Below are 16,682 nucleotides of genomic sequence, written 5' to 3'. Positions count from 1 at the left end.
GCTCCCAGCTCTGGCACTAGTTTTAGCCATGGTATGGTACCGAAATTAACAATCTCGACTTCTTTATAATCTTGTTCAATACGTTCAAATGTATATTTTGATGGATATAATTGATAGGGGTCTAGTTTTCATTCGTGATTGATCACATATGAAATCTTTGTCTATTTGATTTTATTTTGTCTCTTTACATTCTTTTTAGATGATTTGATCTCGGAGTTGTATGCTGCACTTGAGAAACTTTGTGTATCGGTAGACCAAGAGAAAAATGCACTGTTGGATAACTTTCTGAAGGTCGCCAACTGGTATTAAAACAACAAGAGGCAAACTCTGTTGAAGTTATCCCTCACATGAGAATGAGGAAGAGGAGAGAAAGCAGTATTGTTCGTGTGAAGAGATCCGGTAGCCTCCAGATTGGCCTTGCTCAAAGCGCCTTTGCCGCCGAGTGAAAAAAGAAGATAGTTTTTTTTCAGCCTCTCACGAAACAAAGTTACTAGTCTTTTGGTTTGAGAAAAAATCAGAGGGCGCGCGCACTCTCGATTTTGCCTTACTGAGAGCACGCCCGTGCTCATGTCTAAATTTGCGTTTCTATTTTCTACAGTAACCGCGAAATTGTGGGTTACTATAAAAACAAAAAGTAAGGTTTTGGAAAACCTAAGTCACGAGTTGAAACCCAATTTTGAGAGCTATCAAAGTTGAGAGAGAACTCTTGCAAAAAGAAAAACTTGTAAGGAGAGAGGAGTGATCTAGTAAGGTGGAGAGACTTGAGAGGAGTGATTGTAATCTTCCTTCCCATATTTATAAAAGAATTAGTTCTTGTAGAAGTAGGCATCATTGGCTGAACCACGTTACATCTTTATGTTGTGGTATGCTTTATATTTTCTTTGCATTATTATTTGTTTGTGATAGTTGTTTAGAGAGTTGGGCATGCTAGGTTAGTTGTAGTGAAAGTTTAGATTTTTTGTCTGGAGATTGTAGTTGGTCAAAGAGCAAGTTATTTTAGTAGTGGGGATCGATTGGTATCGTTGTCCCCAAAAGACTCAACTATTACCAATTTGCAAAAACGGAATGAAGATTTTGTATTGGCTTCAAGGAGATCTGAAGTTTGTGTAACTCACTTAAATTTTCATTTGTACTTGCTAATTTGAATTGATCTTGTAGGAATTTCTTGGGGCCAGAGAACGTTGTTTTGGAGAAAAAGTGTTTTTTTTCAACTTCGCGAAACAGATCGGCGTGCACGCACCCAACTATTGCCTTGCCCAAAGCGCGCCCGCACTCCACCGTATTCTTAGACACCGATCTGTTTCGGTCCAGTATAAAAACATAAGTTTTTCTAATTGAAAAACTTAACCTAACCAAAAAAAAAAGATAGAGATAGATTGTAAGAGAGAAATTCTTAGTGAGTTGAATGTTCATTCTTTGTGAGTGAATTGAGAACTCTTGTAATCTGTTACTCTGGATATCTAGTAAAGCTTGGAACTCACCAGTGTAGACGTAGGCAAATTGCCGAACCACGATATATCCTTGTCTTGTGGTTGGTTCTCTTTTGCATTATTATCTTTACTTTATATGCTTGTTAAATTGTTAATGAGAATGGAGGGTGTTGAAGTCTTGTCTAGAGAGAAGGATCAATCCTTGTGTAGGGTTGATCTATTTGTAGTGAATATCATTGATTTCGCTGTTAGTTATTCACAACAATAACTAAATTGGAACTCGAGAAACAATACTCACAACAGGAAGTCGAGAGAGTAAAGGCGGCTGTCTCACTAGCTGATGTACAAGTTATTAATTTAACAGCCGCAATGGTAACGTTGAAGGCAGAACACTTGGTAAGGTTGACTGACATAGAGGATGTGAAGTTGATGGAAAAGAAGATGGGTTTGAGTCTTCTTAGTCTCGTTACTCATGCTATGGGGCCACGTATATGAAAGTGGGCCTGGCTCTCTTCTGTTATATTGGGTTGGTCAATTTATATATGCGATCAAATAGAATAATAAATAGAGTTGTGGGATATATTGATGGGGTCGTATTTGCTGCAGACATTGCCTTGGCAAGTTAGCAGTCTTATTATTGGCAAAGCTGCACTTCAAGCTGAAGGAGTCCAACTTTTGGGTAACTATGGACAGCACAGACATTTATGTTGGTCGGGTTTCTGTATTCTTAGATATAGTACACCTCATGGCATTGTGTTTTGAACGTCTCAGTCTAGTTGGTAGAACATTGCCTTAGCAATCTTATTATTGGCAAAGCTGCATTTCAAGCTAAAGGAGTCCAACTTTTGGGTAACTATGGACAACACCCAGTGTCGGCCCTAACATTTTGGTGGCCTAAAGCAAGACAATAGAATGTGGCCCTATATGCGTTAATGTTATCAATTTTTTTTTCAACTTGTGTTATTCAATATAATCCAAGAGAGAGCGAGTGAAGTGATTTTGTTATTTGACAGAAGAGTTTTATTTGTTTTTTTAGATATAGATAAAAGTTTGGGTATTTTAATTGTGAGTTGGTTTAATGTTTTTTGTTTTTTTTAATTGTTTGTAACGAGTGGGGTAAGTATTGCCAAAGAGTTTTATTTGTTTTTTTAGATATAGATAAAAGTTTGGGTATTTTAATTGTGAGTTGGTTTAATGTTTTTTGTTTTTTTTAATTGTTTGTAACGAGTGGGGTAAGTATTGCCAAAGAGTTTAATAAGGAGTTGGGTTCTCGAGGATTGTGAGTGATTTTGTTATTTAGCATATGAGTTTTATTTGTTTTTTAGATATAGATAAAAGTTTGAGTTTTTTAATTGTGAGTTGGTTTAGTGTTTTTTGTTTTTTTTAATTGTTTGTAACGAATGTGGTAAATATTGTCAAAGAGTTTAATAAGGAGTTGGGTTCTCGGGGATTGTGAGTGAATTTGTTATTTGACAGAAGAGTTTTATTTGTTTTTTTAGATATAGATAAAAGTATGGGTTTTTTAATTGTGAGTTGGTTTAGTGTTTTTTGTTTTTTTTAATTGTTTGTAACAAGTGTGGTAAGTATCGCTAGAGAGTTTAATAAGGAGTTGGGTTCTCGGGGATTGTGAGTGATTTTGTTATTTGACAGAGGAGTTTTATTTGTTTTTTTAGATATAGAAAAAAGTTTGGATTTTTTAATTGTGAGTTGGTTTAGTGTTTTTTGTTTTTTTTAATTGTTTGTAACGAGTGAGAGTGGGGTAAGTATTGCAAAAGAGTTTAATAAGGAGTTGGGTTATCGGAGATTGTGAGTGATTTTGTTATTTGGCAGATGAGTTTTATTTGTTTTTTTAAATATAGATAACAGTTTGGGTTTTTTAATTGTGAATTGGGTTAGTGTTATTTGTTTTTTATTATTATTTGTAACGAGTGAGGTAAGTATTGTCAAAGAGTTTAATAAGGAGTTGGGTTCTCGGGGATTGTGAGTGATTTTGTTATTTAACGGAAGAGTTTTATTTGTTTTTTTAGATATAGATAAAAGTTTGGATTTTTTAATTGTGAGTTGGTTTAGTATTTTTTATTTTTTTTTAATTGTTTGTAGTTTTAATTGTTTTTTTAGATATAAATAAAATTTTGGATTTTTTAATTGTGAGTTGGTTTAGTATTTTTTTTATTTTTTTTAATTGTTTGTAACGAGTGGGTTAAGTATTTCCAAAGAGTTTAATATAAGGAGTTCGGTTCTTATTTTTTTCTTAAATATGGTTGGTTTATTTTTTGTCCTAAATAAATAGCAACTAGCTGAACTCTTTGTTATAAAATTTATTGTTTTGTGCTGATAATAGACCATGTATGTTGGTTGGGTTTCCGTGTTCTTAGATATAGTGCACCTCATGGTATTGTGTTTTGAACATTTCTATCTCAGGAGAAACTTTTGACTCTCAGATTCTGAAGAGACTATGACTCTCTTATAACTACTAAAAAGTTTATGCTAGTGGCTAAGTACTTTCATCTATGTCGTTTTAGGTGATGTTTACATTGGTTCATTCGTTTTGACTTGGAGAGTTGAGTTATATGATTGGTAGAACTCCACTCTATACCGGAGGATATATTTGGCCAAAGGTTGCTGGATGGGCTAATTGAGAACGACAACTTCCTGTAGTATGCAAGTGACTCACTTTATCAATATCGATTCAGACGTTATTACTAGTTTAGTCTAATCTGTATGTGATTTATTTTCAATAAGATACTTTATTCGGATTCGAAACCCATTGACAGCCTATAAGCATCTTGAAAGAACGGATATTAATGTAGGTAGGATGACCATTTATGATATAGTACACCTCATTGTTTTGTATTTTGAACGTCTGAAAAGTCTTTGACTCTAACTCTCAAACTCAAAACTAACTTCAACGTTATATTTCTTATTCCAAAAGAGTTGAGAATGGCCGACTCCTAAGAATCCTGTGGGACCTCTTATTTACGTCCAAGTCTTCAAAAAGTTGTCCTTACTTTGTAGCATCGATCGTAAATCTCAAAATCTGGGCATGAAGTAACACATGATTTTGTTGTCTCTTTTCTCTTTTGGGTGAACTAGTGTTACCCCCCTACAAGATGAGCCAATTAGGATTCCACTCTATGCCGGAGGATATATTTGGCCAAAGGTTGCTGGATGGGCTAATTGAGAACGACAACTTCCTGTAGTATGCAAGTGACTCACTTTATCAATATCGATTCAGACATTATTACTAGTTTAGTCTAATCTGTATGTGATTTATTTTCAATAAGATACTTTATTCAGATTCGAAACCCATTGACAGCCTATAAGCATCTTGAAAGAACGGATATTAATGTAGGTAGGATGACCATTTATGATATAGTACACCTCATTGTTTTGTATTTTGAGCGTCCGAAGAGTCTTTGACTCTGACTCTCAAACTCAAAACTAACTTCAACGTTATATTTCTTATTCCAAAAGAGTTGAGAATGGCCGACTCCTAAGAATCCTATGGGACCTCTTATTTACGTCCAAGTCTTCAAAAAGTTGTCCTTACTTTGTAGCATCGATCGTAAATCTCAAAATCTGGGCATGAAGTAACACATGATTTTGTTGTCTCTTTTCTTTTTGGGTGAACTAGTGTTACCCCCCTACTAGATGAGCCAATTAGGATCCCCCCCCACTTGATGGGAAATTAGGGTCTTTCCCCTAGATACACACAAAAAAAATTTGGTCAACCTACTTTGACTTCTTTTTTTTTTTGTATTTAGGGGGGAGACCCTAATTTCCCATCTAGTGGAGGGGGGAAATACTAATTGGCTCATCTAGTGGGGGGTAATATTGGTTAACCATTCTTTTTTTTTCGTAAGATTTAATTATAGAGATGCGGCTGTTCCGAAAGGCGTTTCAGCCACAGTTTAGGAGGCACATCTATCTGATGGCAGACAGATGTATATTGAAATTGAACGGAAGAGTGCATAAATCAAGTGTCTAATATGTGTACACTGTAGGACTAATAAAAACCTGTATTTGCTTAATGCTGAAAGAGACTAAATCTGGATAATCCTAGAAGCTAGATAAATACTTAACTAGAGACGTACTCAAGTAAGATTTCAACACGTTTTGACTTTTGACGCACGAGTCCCAAATTGTGAGCAAAACGTGAGGTATAACTGTATAAGTGTATAACAACAATTACGCTCATGAAAATATAATCCGTGAGCAAACTCTTGAGGTCATTATTCAACACTCTCACAAAAAACCACTTCATACGTGTAACTCTCTCTCGTGTGTCCCCCCCACAAAAAAAAAAAAAAAAAAAAAAATACCCCCTAAATAACCACTTATTTTGTGTCTCCACCGTACCCTCTCTTTCTCTCATTTTCCCCAGTATTTGCCTCCAACCTCTCCCAATCTCTCCTCCAAACTGTTCTCACAATCTAAGAGTGATTTACACAGCCTCAATCTCCCTCCTTCACTTTTCCTCTCCCTCCTTTCTTCTCAACCAAACCCAACTCTCTCTCCCCCCACAAACTCATCTCTCCCTCTCTCTTCTCTACCTCCGCTCACGCCCCACTGCCTTGTAATAATCCGTGAGCGTGAGCCAACTCTTGAAGTCACTATTTAACACTCTCACAAAAAACCACTTCATACCTGTCATTCTCCCAGGTGTCTTCGTCTCCAACCTCTCCCAATCTCTCCTCCAAACTGTTTTCACAATCTACTCACAATCTAAGAGTGATTTACACAGCCTCAATCTCCCTCCTTCACTCTTCCTCTCCCTTTGTCTCTCCCTCTCCCTCCTTCCTTCTCAACTAAACCCAACTCTCTCTCTCCCCACCACAAACTCATCTCTCCCTCTCTTCTCCACCTCCGCTCACGCCCCCACTGCCTTGTAGTTATCTAGTAATTATAAAAGTAATAGTTTGATTACCCTAATTCCATTAAAGAGCAGAATTTACAATATTTTTTCTTCAAACAGTGGTTATAAAATAGTAACTAGAGTAGAAAGCACGGAGAAACCAAAATAGAGATGATAAAATTTGCAACTTGGTGACAACTAAGTAATGGGCTTCTATGATGCAACTTTGTTTTAGAATATCTAATTCGAATTAAATTACATGGCAAACTCGAGCACTTGTTGCTCGGGATACAGTTACATCTTTCTACGCCTTATCACTTTCTTCCTCTGCATTGGCTTCGTCGTGTCTTCTTATGTACCTAGCTTCTTTATTGAAAAATTTTATGTTCCTGCCCTTGACAAATCCTCTATTGCCATCTTGAATACCACTATTTTCTTTTACCTAAGAGTTAGCAGAGTCTACTCTACTTGCTCTGACAGCCTCAATGTTACCATCTATTTTGGCCAAAACAACTCAGGTGCTCCAATGGGACATGTCTCACTTTCACGGTTTGGTCTGGGACCAGACTACGAGAGAGTTTATCGAAATAAGACTGTTACAACTGTTGGCGTACCTTGGGAAATCGCTAGAAGGGAGGTTTCTTCTAACCAGGGGATAACGTTGTTCCAGCTGCGTTTGAACACCATTGTGAGGGCAAGGTTGTCTATATTACTAATGCATGTTATGCTCATATGTGACCTCACGGTTATGATCACGGCCGCATGGAGGATTCTTCTGCCTCTCTGCATGTTAGCTACTCTCCAGATGTGGTGGATTTCGTTATGATGTTTCTGGTTTTGTTTGGGTTTCTTACATTTCTTTAGTTTAAGGCCCCTCAAGCTGAGGGCTTAGGCGTTTGGCGTAACTTTTAAAGATTCAATGGTTCAGAAAATTCTTTCGAAAACCATTGCTTCCAGTTTAACTTGTAATTTTAACTCCTATTTGTCACTATGCTTTTTTATGAGTCTCAGAAGACTCAGAGCATGTCATGTGTGTTTCTTTAGTAAATTATATTTACCTTTGAGTACTAGAAAATAATCTGTGCATCACTATTTATTCACTTTTTTTCTTCCCCTTCTTAGTAATCTTGTGCATTTGTGTATCCGACTTAGTCCAGCACTCCAGCCTATTAGAAACACTAGTGAATGCCCGTGCCAGTCGGCACTCTAGACACATTGTTTTTGAACAACACCCTAAGAGAGACCATCTCTATAGTAGCATTGTATCGATAATATAACCATTTCCAACAGTTTTATACTTCATAATCATTTCATACGCATGCTCAAGTGAGCTTAATTATTGCAATTCTATGCATTTCATTTCTCACAAACCAACTCTTTACACGTACCCTTATACATTCATTAATTCAATATATATCAGAATGAGAATGATGAAAATAAAATGAGAGAGTCTTCAATTATGAGTATCATCATTTTTTTTTTTAAAATAAAAAAATCTAGCAGTCTCCTTTGTATTTTCAACATTTCAAAAACCTAAATCCTGTCATAACCTGAAAATCAAACAATACAATTCTCATAGATCAACCATACCAAAATATATAACTTTATATTTATACATAACACAAATTACTTCTAAGACTAAAAGACAACTCATTAAACATTAAAGAAGACTTTGCATAATTTTTCACCTGTGGCTAATTCTAGTAACAAAAGAGAAAAATAAAATAAAAATAAATACTCCACGCCCACTGATCGAGTTCCTCATTTCTCTCATTCTCCCCTCTATGCATACTGTTTACACCATTCTGCTACCATATGGATAAATGCGCCATGGAGTAAAGACTACAATCATGTCGCTGAAAAATTATGGCAATTTAACTTGGTACCTGCAAACAAACCAAATACACATGATTTTTTTAGACTTGATACATTTAGTATATTGTTTACAAAAGTGATGGTTCTCAAAATAAAATAATCCCTATTCTTATTTTTAAGTATCCACGCTATCATCGAAAAAAAAAACTATCATGAAAACTTACATAGCATATATATGGATACAACATATTCTTTAATTTCTAAACCAATAAAAGTAACATTCTTTAATTTTTTACTCGCCTTTTCTCATTGGTATCGATGTCCTTAGAGAAGAACTTCTGGGTATACGACATTTGTAGTACAATTTCTTGTATTAGATGGAAGAAAAATAGATATTCTTTTTGAAGAAGTACATCTGGACATGGCCACATAGAGTTGCCCATGACTGAAAACCGGTGTCCTCAAATCAATGCCAACATATTTCACTGACTGGCCTTGCGACTTATTAATTGTCATGGCATAAGCTAGTCGAACAGGGAATTGTCGTCTTGATAGTTTGAAAGGCAACTCTGAATTTGAGGGAGCCAGAGATATTCTTGGGATGAGTACCGGATTTCCAGCTTTCTCTCCAGTCAAAATTTTGGCTTGAAGGACTTTACTCGCACATTGAAGCACCATAAGTCGTGTCCCATTGCAAAGGCCATCTTTAGGTGCTATGTTCCCGAAAGCAACATTATTATAGGGCATCCAGGTTTTAACTTGAGATTGAAAGGTGGTAAGCTAGAAGGGTCGAGGGAGTTGAGAAACTCGGTGGGATAGTGAGCCCCACTTGGATTATCAATATCATCTTCGATAATTTTATCTGCAGCCAAATACTCAAGCGCTTCACCAGGGAACAAATTCAGTGCAACCTCATTAATTGCACTCACATCATCATTACGGGCAGCAAGAATAGTACGATCAGTTAAGAAAGTTGGAGACGGTGTGTCCATAACATCCAATTGGGGATAAACAGAGAATATGAGTTCTTGGATATTGGTACACTTGCGGATTCCATTCGGCAATTGTACGCATTCTTTGGGATTCGAACCAATCTAAATGAATCAAAGCAAAAAATGAATTCATTAGTTTCTAAAATAGTTCGTTTATATATAGAACTAATAGAGAAAAAACATTCTAATTAGAAGGCATTAATAGCACTCCAACAAAAAATCGGCGAATTCTACATTCTCGGACTCCGCCATTTCAAGTCGCATGTTCTGTACCAAGTGCAAAACTTCTAAATAACTCCAAAGGAAAGAGCGCCGTAGTGATGCACCAACAAATTGCTCTGGCCTAACGGTATAATAGGTAGTGTTTGCCAAAAATCACCACCAAGAACTGTAGTGATACCACCAAATATCTTCTTGTTTCTGCAAATATCTTGAAGTGTTCTATCCACAGCCTCAACACAGTATCTATGTTGCATGGGCACCTCGTCCCAAACAATTAGTTTTGTTTCTTTAAATAGGTCAGCAAGGTCGAAATGTTTAGCAAAGCCGCAAAAAGTGGTATCCATCACATCAATTGGAATCTTAAATGTAGAATGAGCAGTGCGTCCACCAGACAATAACAAATATGCAATTCCTGATGATGCCACCATGATGACAATAAGACCTATCTTTGCGCAGGCTTTTGCAATTGTATTATACAAAAAGTTTTCCCTGTACCAAATTGCTCCATTCAAAAGAAAAGTTTGCCCTTGTCACCATATCTTGAATCGATCCGCGCCGGTATAAGCATGAAGTTGTTCATCATTAAGACGACTCACATCAATTGCAGCCTCTTCTCCTATGCCTTCATGCTGAAGTTGGCGTTGCTCCCAAATGAGCCTATTGCCAACAATTTTGCTCCAATCCTCCCTTTGCTTTGGCATGGGCGGGAAATCTTCCAATGTCTTCCCATATTCTAAAAGGATTTGTTCCACCATATATAAGCCGTAATCTGTTATTTGCTCATCAGTTGGATCTGGGATGTCGTGCTTTGTTCGAAGCCAGTGTCCAAGATCATCACATATACTCGATGCAAATTTGCTCCAAAGTAGATCTGGTCGTAACGGATGACACTCTAAAAGAATTACACAAAACAACCTCCGTAGTTGATATCCAGTTTTCATTATCGCTTCTAGGCATTGTATCCACTCATCATCAGCTTCTAGTAGCCCATGGGCAATACATGCTTCTTTGTATGTGATGTACACGGTATCACCGACTTTATAAAGATATGCAAAGGAGGTAGGCCCTTTTACAACAGTAAGTAGCAAACGTAGATAAAACCTCTCCCCAGCATTAGGGCTTGCAAAATACATCCTACCAATGGAAGGTCCCTGAGTCCTAGGAGTCCACTCTTGAGAGTCTTTGTGGAAAACATAGTGTCGTGGAAATTCTTGATAGGTATATGCTCGTGCATCTGGATCTTCAGCACAACGCTTAAAGAAAGCTGTCAGTGTTGAAGTTTGGTCTCTGGCTCGGGCAAGAATTGCATCCATGGGATCTTTGCTATTGAAAACAACCCTATGCATGCCTTCCAAATGAAGCGCCAATAGTTGGACACTTGGAAACTCTTTATGCATTGGATTCTGAAATAGATGCCATGCAGCTTCTGTTGGTCCAATGTACCTTGCATCAATATATTGCTGAATCTCATCATTTGTTCCCCCGCCACCACCGCTTGCTTTGTCATAGCCTTTGTAGATGTACTTGTTAATATATTTAACTGACTTGACACGATGCACAAACTTCAACATTGATATGGCGGTCAAACATTTCGCACGGATATGCATTGTAGGGAACAACATCTCCATTATCAACTTTAACCATTTTATTCTTCCTCTTCACAAAATATTTCTTGCCAGTGTCGCGCCTTCGGTAAATGGAGTACCCTTTTTTATCCATAATTGTTTCCTCCACAAACTCTTTTGGATAGCCTTTGGTGCATCGACCATTTTCCATACATGAAGCACTCGGATCTCGATCACCACAGGGCCCATGAACCATGCACTTCTTCAATGTTTCAAACAATGCGGGGGGGTGTCGGGTCCGGAATTCAGCACATACAAATTTATCCACTTGCTCACTGTTTCGGATCTTGTCATCATGCGCGAGAAATAAAAGGCAATGCATGTGTGGAAGACCGCGCTTCTGAAATTCAATGGTATAGACATATGCAACCACCCGACTGAAGATATCATTCTTCAAGATTTCTTTCATAATTGCTTTTCGTTTCAAAATTCGAATACCCGTGCAACTATTTCAGCCGGTGTCAAGTTTGGTGTTCCTTGAAGCATCTTTAATTTCACGCCAATTAGGGTTTGCGGTCCACCGTAAGAAAAATATCCGGGTGCTTATAGTGTCGGGTGATAGCCATTGAATCTGAAAAATCTCGCACATGTGCCTTGGAGTTCCAACATGCGAGGAAGGCAAAATGAACCGTTAATGAATTTGATCGGGACTTAATCCCTCAAGTGCAACATCTGTCAAGCACTTGTACACATCCGAACGGTTGGTGTCTTGATTTAGTCTAATGTATCGCAGGCGGTTACGTTCATATGCAGCCCAAGCATCAACCAAAAATTCATGCAACAATTTACACCCCAAAGAAGGATGGATGAGTACTCGTGGGTCGTTCAAACAAACGGTAGGCGTAATACAATAATTGGGTGAGTCTTGCATTGCTTGGAGCATTTCTCTTGGCGTCCCCACAACTTCAAATCGGTGACCAACCCAAATCTCCATAAGGAAACGCGAAGAACATAATGCAAAGGCAAATAAAGCGGGATGACATTCGCTTATCCGTTCCAACTCATGCCCTCCTCCTCTCGCCGAAGTACAATATCACGCATGGCATCAACCTTACTCCCATCTCCAGATAATATCATTGCAATCTCATCAGTTGTTGGAAGATTGTACCTTCGTCTATCCGAACGCGGATCATAGTGTAGATGGACCGGAACATTGTTATTCTCAGAAGCATTTTCAGTTAAAACCTCAAATGTTTGCTTATAGATATCACAAAACTTGTGGGTCTGCAGAAGAGTTTCTTGTACAGTTTTCAACACTTCCCTTGACAAATTCGGATTACGATTGTGGCGGTGATCCAAAGCAGCTAGGGGATCATAAATATAAAGTTGTGAAAACTTAGGTTCCATCCCTGGATCAGGCAACAATGAACCGATTTGATGCCGCAACTCCCTATGAACAGTGAATGAGGTAGGACCACGTCCATGTAACACACGATCGTTAAATTTGCAACCAAAGATGGTAAAAGGCATTACACACATTGTATTGCGAATCTGCTCACGGGAATAATCTTGCACGTTTATTAGATCCTTCAAATAAAGATTTAAGTACCGGAGGCAGTGGAGAAAGAAGCGGTAGCTTAACTTTTCCTTGTAAACAGCAAGTTCCAAATAAAGGTCGGTTGCGCCTTGATTTTGATTACTGTTCATCTTTCCAATGAAGGGCCGAACAAAATGGACAAAGAACATCCATCTTTCCTAGAAAGTGGCGGCGATTTGGAACAGGAAGCACATGGCCTCTATGAGGATTAAGAATTTCTTCTTCACTTTCATCAAATCTAGTCATATCATGATCACTGCAAAAATAGACCTATGATATATCACGCTTTACGTTATGTTGAAACCTAACATAAGAGTGAGAATTTAAACACTTGACTTACATAGTATTATCCTCACAACTTTGCATTGTAACATCTTCTGTGATAGATGAAGAGGACCCAACTTCCGTGATAGATGAAGAGGACCCAACTTCGTGCGTTGACCTCGTCTTCTTAAAGGAATCTGATATGTAATCAGATATGACGTCTTTTTCCCTCCGTCTCCGATTTTGTTGTGCTATAGTCCTTTGATCGATATCTTTTTCTCTTCGAAGACGTTGTGCAATAGATCTCCGATTAGGAAGTACAATAGAGCTTTGACTGGGAGGCACAATAGATAAGAGATTGGGAGGCACAGTAGATCTTCGATGATGAGAAATAACAGATAAGACATTAGGAGCCGTGGGAGATTGTCGATTAGGAGGCACAACAGATAACCTATCAAGAGCCGTGGGAGATCTTCGATTAGGAGGCACGACAGATAACCTATTAAGAGCCGCAGGAGATTTTTTATTAGGATGCACAACGGATAACCTATTAGGAGCCGCATTAGATCTTCGATTAGGAGGCACAACAAATTAAATAAAACATTGGGAGTCGTAGTTGATCTTCGATTAGGAGACACATATAGATTAGGACGCACAACATTTCTTCGATGTGGAGGCACATATGCCAGATTGGGAGGATCAATAGGATGGCGTGCTATGGAATTGACTGGGTGAACTAACGATTCCCTTCCTCTCTCTTCCATGCGCTCTTTAACCATGATTGCCTAGGAAGCGTCAATTCGCAAAAATGCAAAGTTAAATAATCAAAATGGAGCTCTAATCAAAGAACACGGCGAAGACTCACAGTAGTAAATTGTTGAACACCTAATTAAAAAGCATCGAGATACAGTTATATGATTAAATGCGAACTTATGGAAGCCGCGAATACCAAACGGAAGCCATTAATTCTTCACCAATGCAAAGATCCAATTAAAATCGCAATTAAAATCAGCGCACCACGAATCAAAACAATCACTTAACAAATCGCAATATGCAAGCAGTACAATGTATCAACTAACACTAAGAAAAACAATCTCAAGTTAATACCAATGCAAAGATCCAAACAAAACAACCATTTTCAACCATTTTCAAATAACTCACATCAAAATACCCAAATCTAACAACGGAATAGCAACCAGCTCATTTTAATCCAACCAATCAAACACTAAACAACAAAAACCAAGCTAAATTACAATCCAATCCAAATTTCCAATATCAAATTAGATCCAAAACCATTAAAAATAATATTCAATAGATAGATACTCAAATAGAGATTGTAATCGTACCTCTAAAATGCCGAAATAATTATATTTCAAATTCTTTTGATCCTCAAGGCAGAGCTTTGAAAACAATGTATACTGTTGAGGGATGGTGAGGATTTGTGCTGTTGGAGAAACTTTAATAAGCTTGAAATTAAAAAAACGAAATGTGCAATTTGATAAATACTGTAAGCTTTATCCCCCAAATACAACCTTAAAGGGACATCATACTGTAAAAGCTGTAAAAGCTTCAATGAATGCAACTTCCTTCAACAGTAAAAGCTGGATGGCTACTGTAAAAGCTGTAAAAGCTTCAATGAATGCAACTTCCTTCAACAGTAAAAGCTGGATGGCTGATTTGGGAGTAAGGGAATCGCCTTCAGAAGTACACCACTTTACGCATAACCAAGTTTCTCCTTGTTTGGGAGTAAGGGAATCGTACCAAGGAGTAAGGGAATCGTACCAAACAACACAAAACTCTTCCTTTGATGTCATCTCTACCGTTAGATTTCTCTCAAACAGATCTGGACCGTTCTTTATTATAGTTTTGTCCTTTAGTGCAGAAAAAAATCCCTATCTTATTAGATAGATGTGATCTCAAATAGCTTGATGTTTACTTTAGCTCAAACCTTAATAACACAAGGCATATCAAGTTTGCATATTTAGTCTACGTGTTCTCGACTTCTTGGGGTCGCTGAGGTACCTTGGGAACAAACTACTTGACCCCATGAAGGTTGGAGCCTTGGAGGTAGACATGACCGGCATTCTTGCCAACCATGGAGCTATACTAGGTCCTAATATCCCTTGAATATTTTATTGGTAGGTCTCTACTTTTCTATAAATTGGAGGACCCCTACTCGATCTACTTTAGATTCAGCAACATGTAACTAGGTGCAAATCTACGACTTGTCATAGTTCCTGCTACCTTGGTTTTGCTCATTAACAGAATAGTCACTTATCTAGCCAAAAGAAAAAAAAAGTCATAAAAGGTCGATACAAATTGGATTGTGCACATGGACTTTTGTGGTCTGTTCCATAACTGACAATCAAATTCAGAGATCATGGTGTGACCATCACTCATCTCCACAGACAATCATGTTTTTTGGTTTCAGGTTACCTCTGTCTACAACCTTAAGCACGTATGGGTATTGCAAAACAAAGAATACAAAGAATAATAGGAGAAAGAGATGAGAAAGGCAAGGTTGTGTAACTCAATGAGTCAATGGTCAATTATAAAATCGCCAAGGAGTTCCAGAATTGAACAGTTGAAAAGTGATTGAAAGGTAAGAACCGTTTTCTTTATTAACTTAACTGCCTAACAACAAGTTAAGTTGACCTATTTTTTTATTTAGGTGAATGGGTGATCGGACAGGCTAAAGATCCAGGTCTGAGAAAATAACGACCTACAGACTGCCAGAATATAAAACAATTATAGCTGTTTCCTGCATACACAGAGTAGCAGCAGCTCTACTCCTTTTGCTACTTTTAGAAGTAATTCTTCCACACATATATCCTAGACAGCATGTACACAATCAATACAATTGAAATGCAAAACGTTAACCATGCAGAATGTGAGTATCGGTTCAAGCTTGCTACCATCTCACTGCTGTTCAGACTTGAGAGAAACACGAAAACTTATCTGTTGTGAAATGAGCATATACATTACAAGTTCCACCATCTTTGCTCCAGAAGCGGGGATAGCATCAGATTCTGTAACACGCATGAGAACCCCATATAAGGTCAATACAGTCTTTTGCGGATTTGATGGTCCATATATTATTTTGCGTAGTTGTTTCGTATTTTTCTTGTACACCTGAAGCACAATGATGCGAAAAGTTTGTAAAAACTGCATTCAGCCATTTGAAAGTGGTAAGAATTTCCAAGACTGAAGATAAAATGCTTCTTAGACTCGTAACTTGAATAATGTGCCAGTTTCTCCACTCATATTATTCAAAGACACTTCCCTTTGGAACTCTATCATTAAAACCCATTTTTCGAATGTGTTTACTATACCCATTGTTGTCGCTGATTGATCCTTTTCCTCTTATATAGTTGTCAGTGTGAGACTTTCATATCTTTTGACCATTTGAAATGAGAAAAGAACTGGGTTAATTCCATATTTCATTTTGTGTCAGCTCAAAGGCAAAAGTGCTTCTTAAGTAAAGGAGCTGCAGCTCAACTGGCAGAACGAAACCTGCTTCTTCTGTTGCATATGAACGTTGGTAAGAGACACTTATTTTATTTTTCTTTCTTGCTGTCCCTTCTTATTTTAGGAGTGTTGAACATTTTATTTTCTCCTACAAGCTGGAAGATGCCTCTGATGTATCTTGTGTGGTATAATCTTATTTATTTTATGCTGTCCCTCCCTTTTTAGTGGTGTTGAACATTTTGTTTTCTCATTCAAGTTAGAAGATGCCTGTTAGCGATAAAAAAGTTTAACACTCATAATATTCTTCATCCTGTTCATTTCATATTAATGTGTGATTAAAATGAGTATTTTATTGTAATTGGCAATGTTTTGATGAGCAATCTTTGCATTGTAATGTTTTGTTTTTGGTGAATGATCTTTGAACTGATATTAGACTAGGATATTGCTGTTTTCTCAATACAAGTCGTCACATGA

General features: G+C 37.5%; 1 long non-coding RNA gene across 1 annotated transcript; it reads right to left on the bottom strand.

The window, feature by feature from the left end:
• Positions 1-7,836: 7,836 nt before the first annotated feature.
• Positions 7,837-14,648, bottom strand: LOC147501786 (uncharacterized). The gene is made up of 2 exons (XR_015219868.1): positions 14,087-14,648; positions 7,837-8,171 (listed from the first exon to the last, which is right to left on the bottom strand). It is a non-coding gene; the product is annotated as an uncharacterized LOC147501786 (long non-coding RNA).
• Between the last annotated feature and the right edge of the window lie 2,034 nt (positions 14,649-16,682).

This window comes from Coptis chinensis, chromosome 4 (assembly GCF_015680905.1).
Source record: "Coptis chinensis isolate HL-2020 chromosome 4, ASM1568090v1, whole genome shotgun sequence".
NCBI classification, from domain to species: domain Eukaryota; kingdom Viridiplantae; phylum Streptophyta; class Magnoliopsida; order Ranunculales; family Ranunculaceae; genus Coptis; species Coptis chinensis.
The sequence above is the reverse complement of the archived record's forward strand: the minus strand, read 5'-3'. Positions and strand labels throughout refer to the sequence as shown.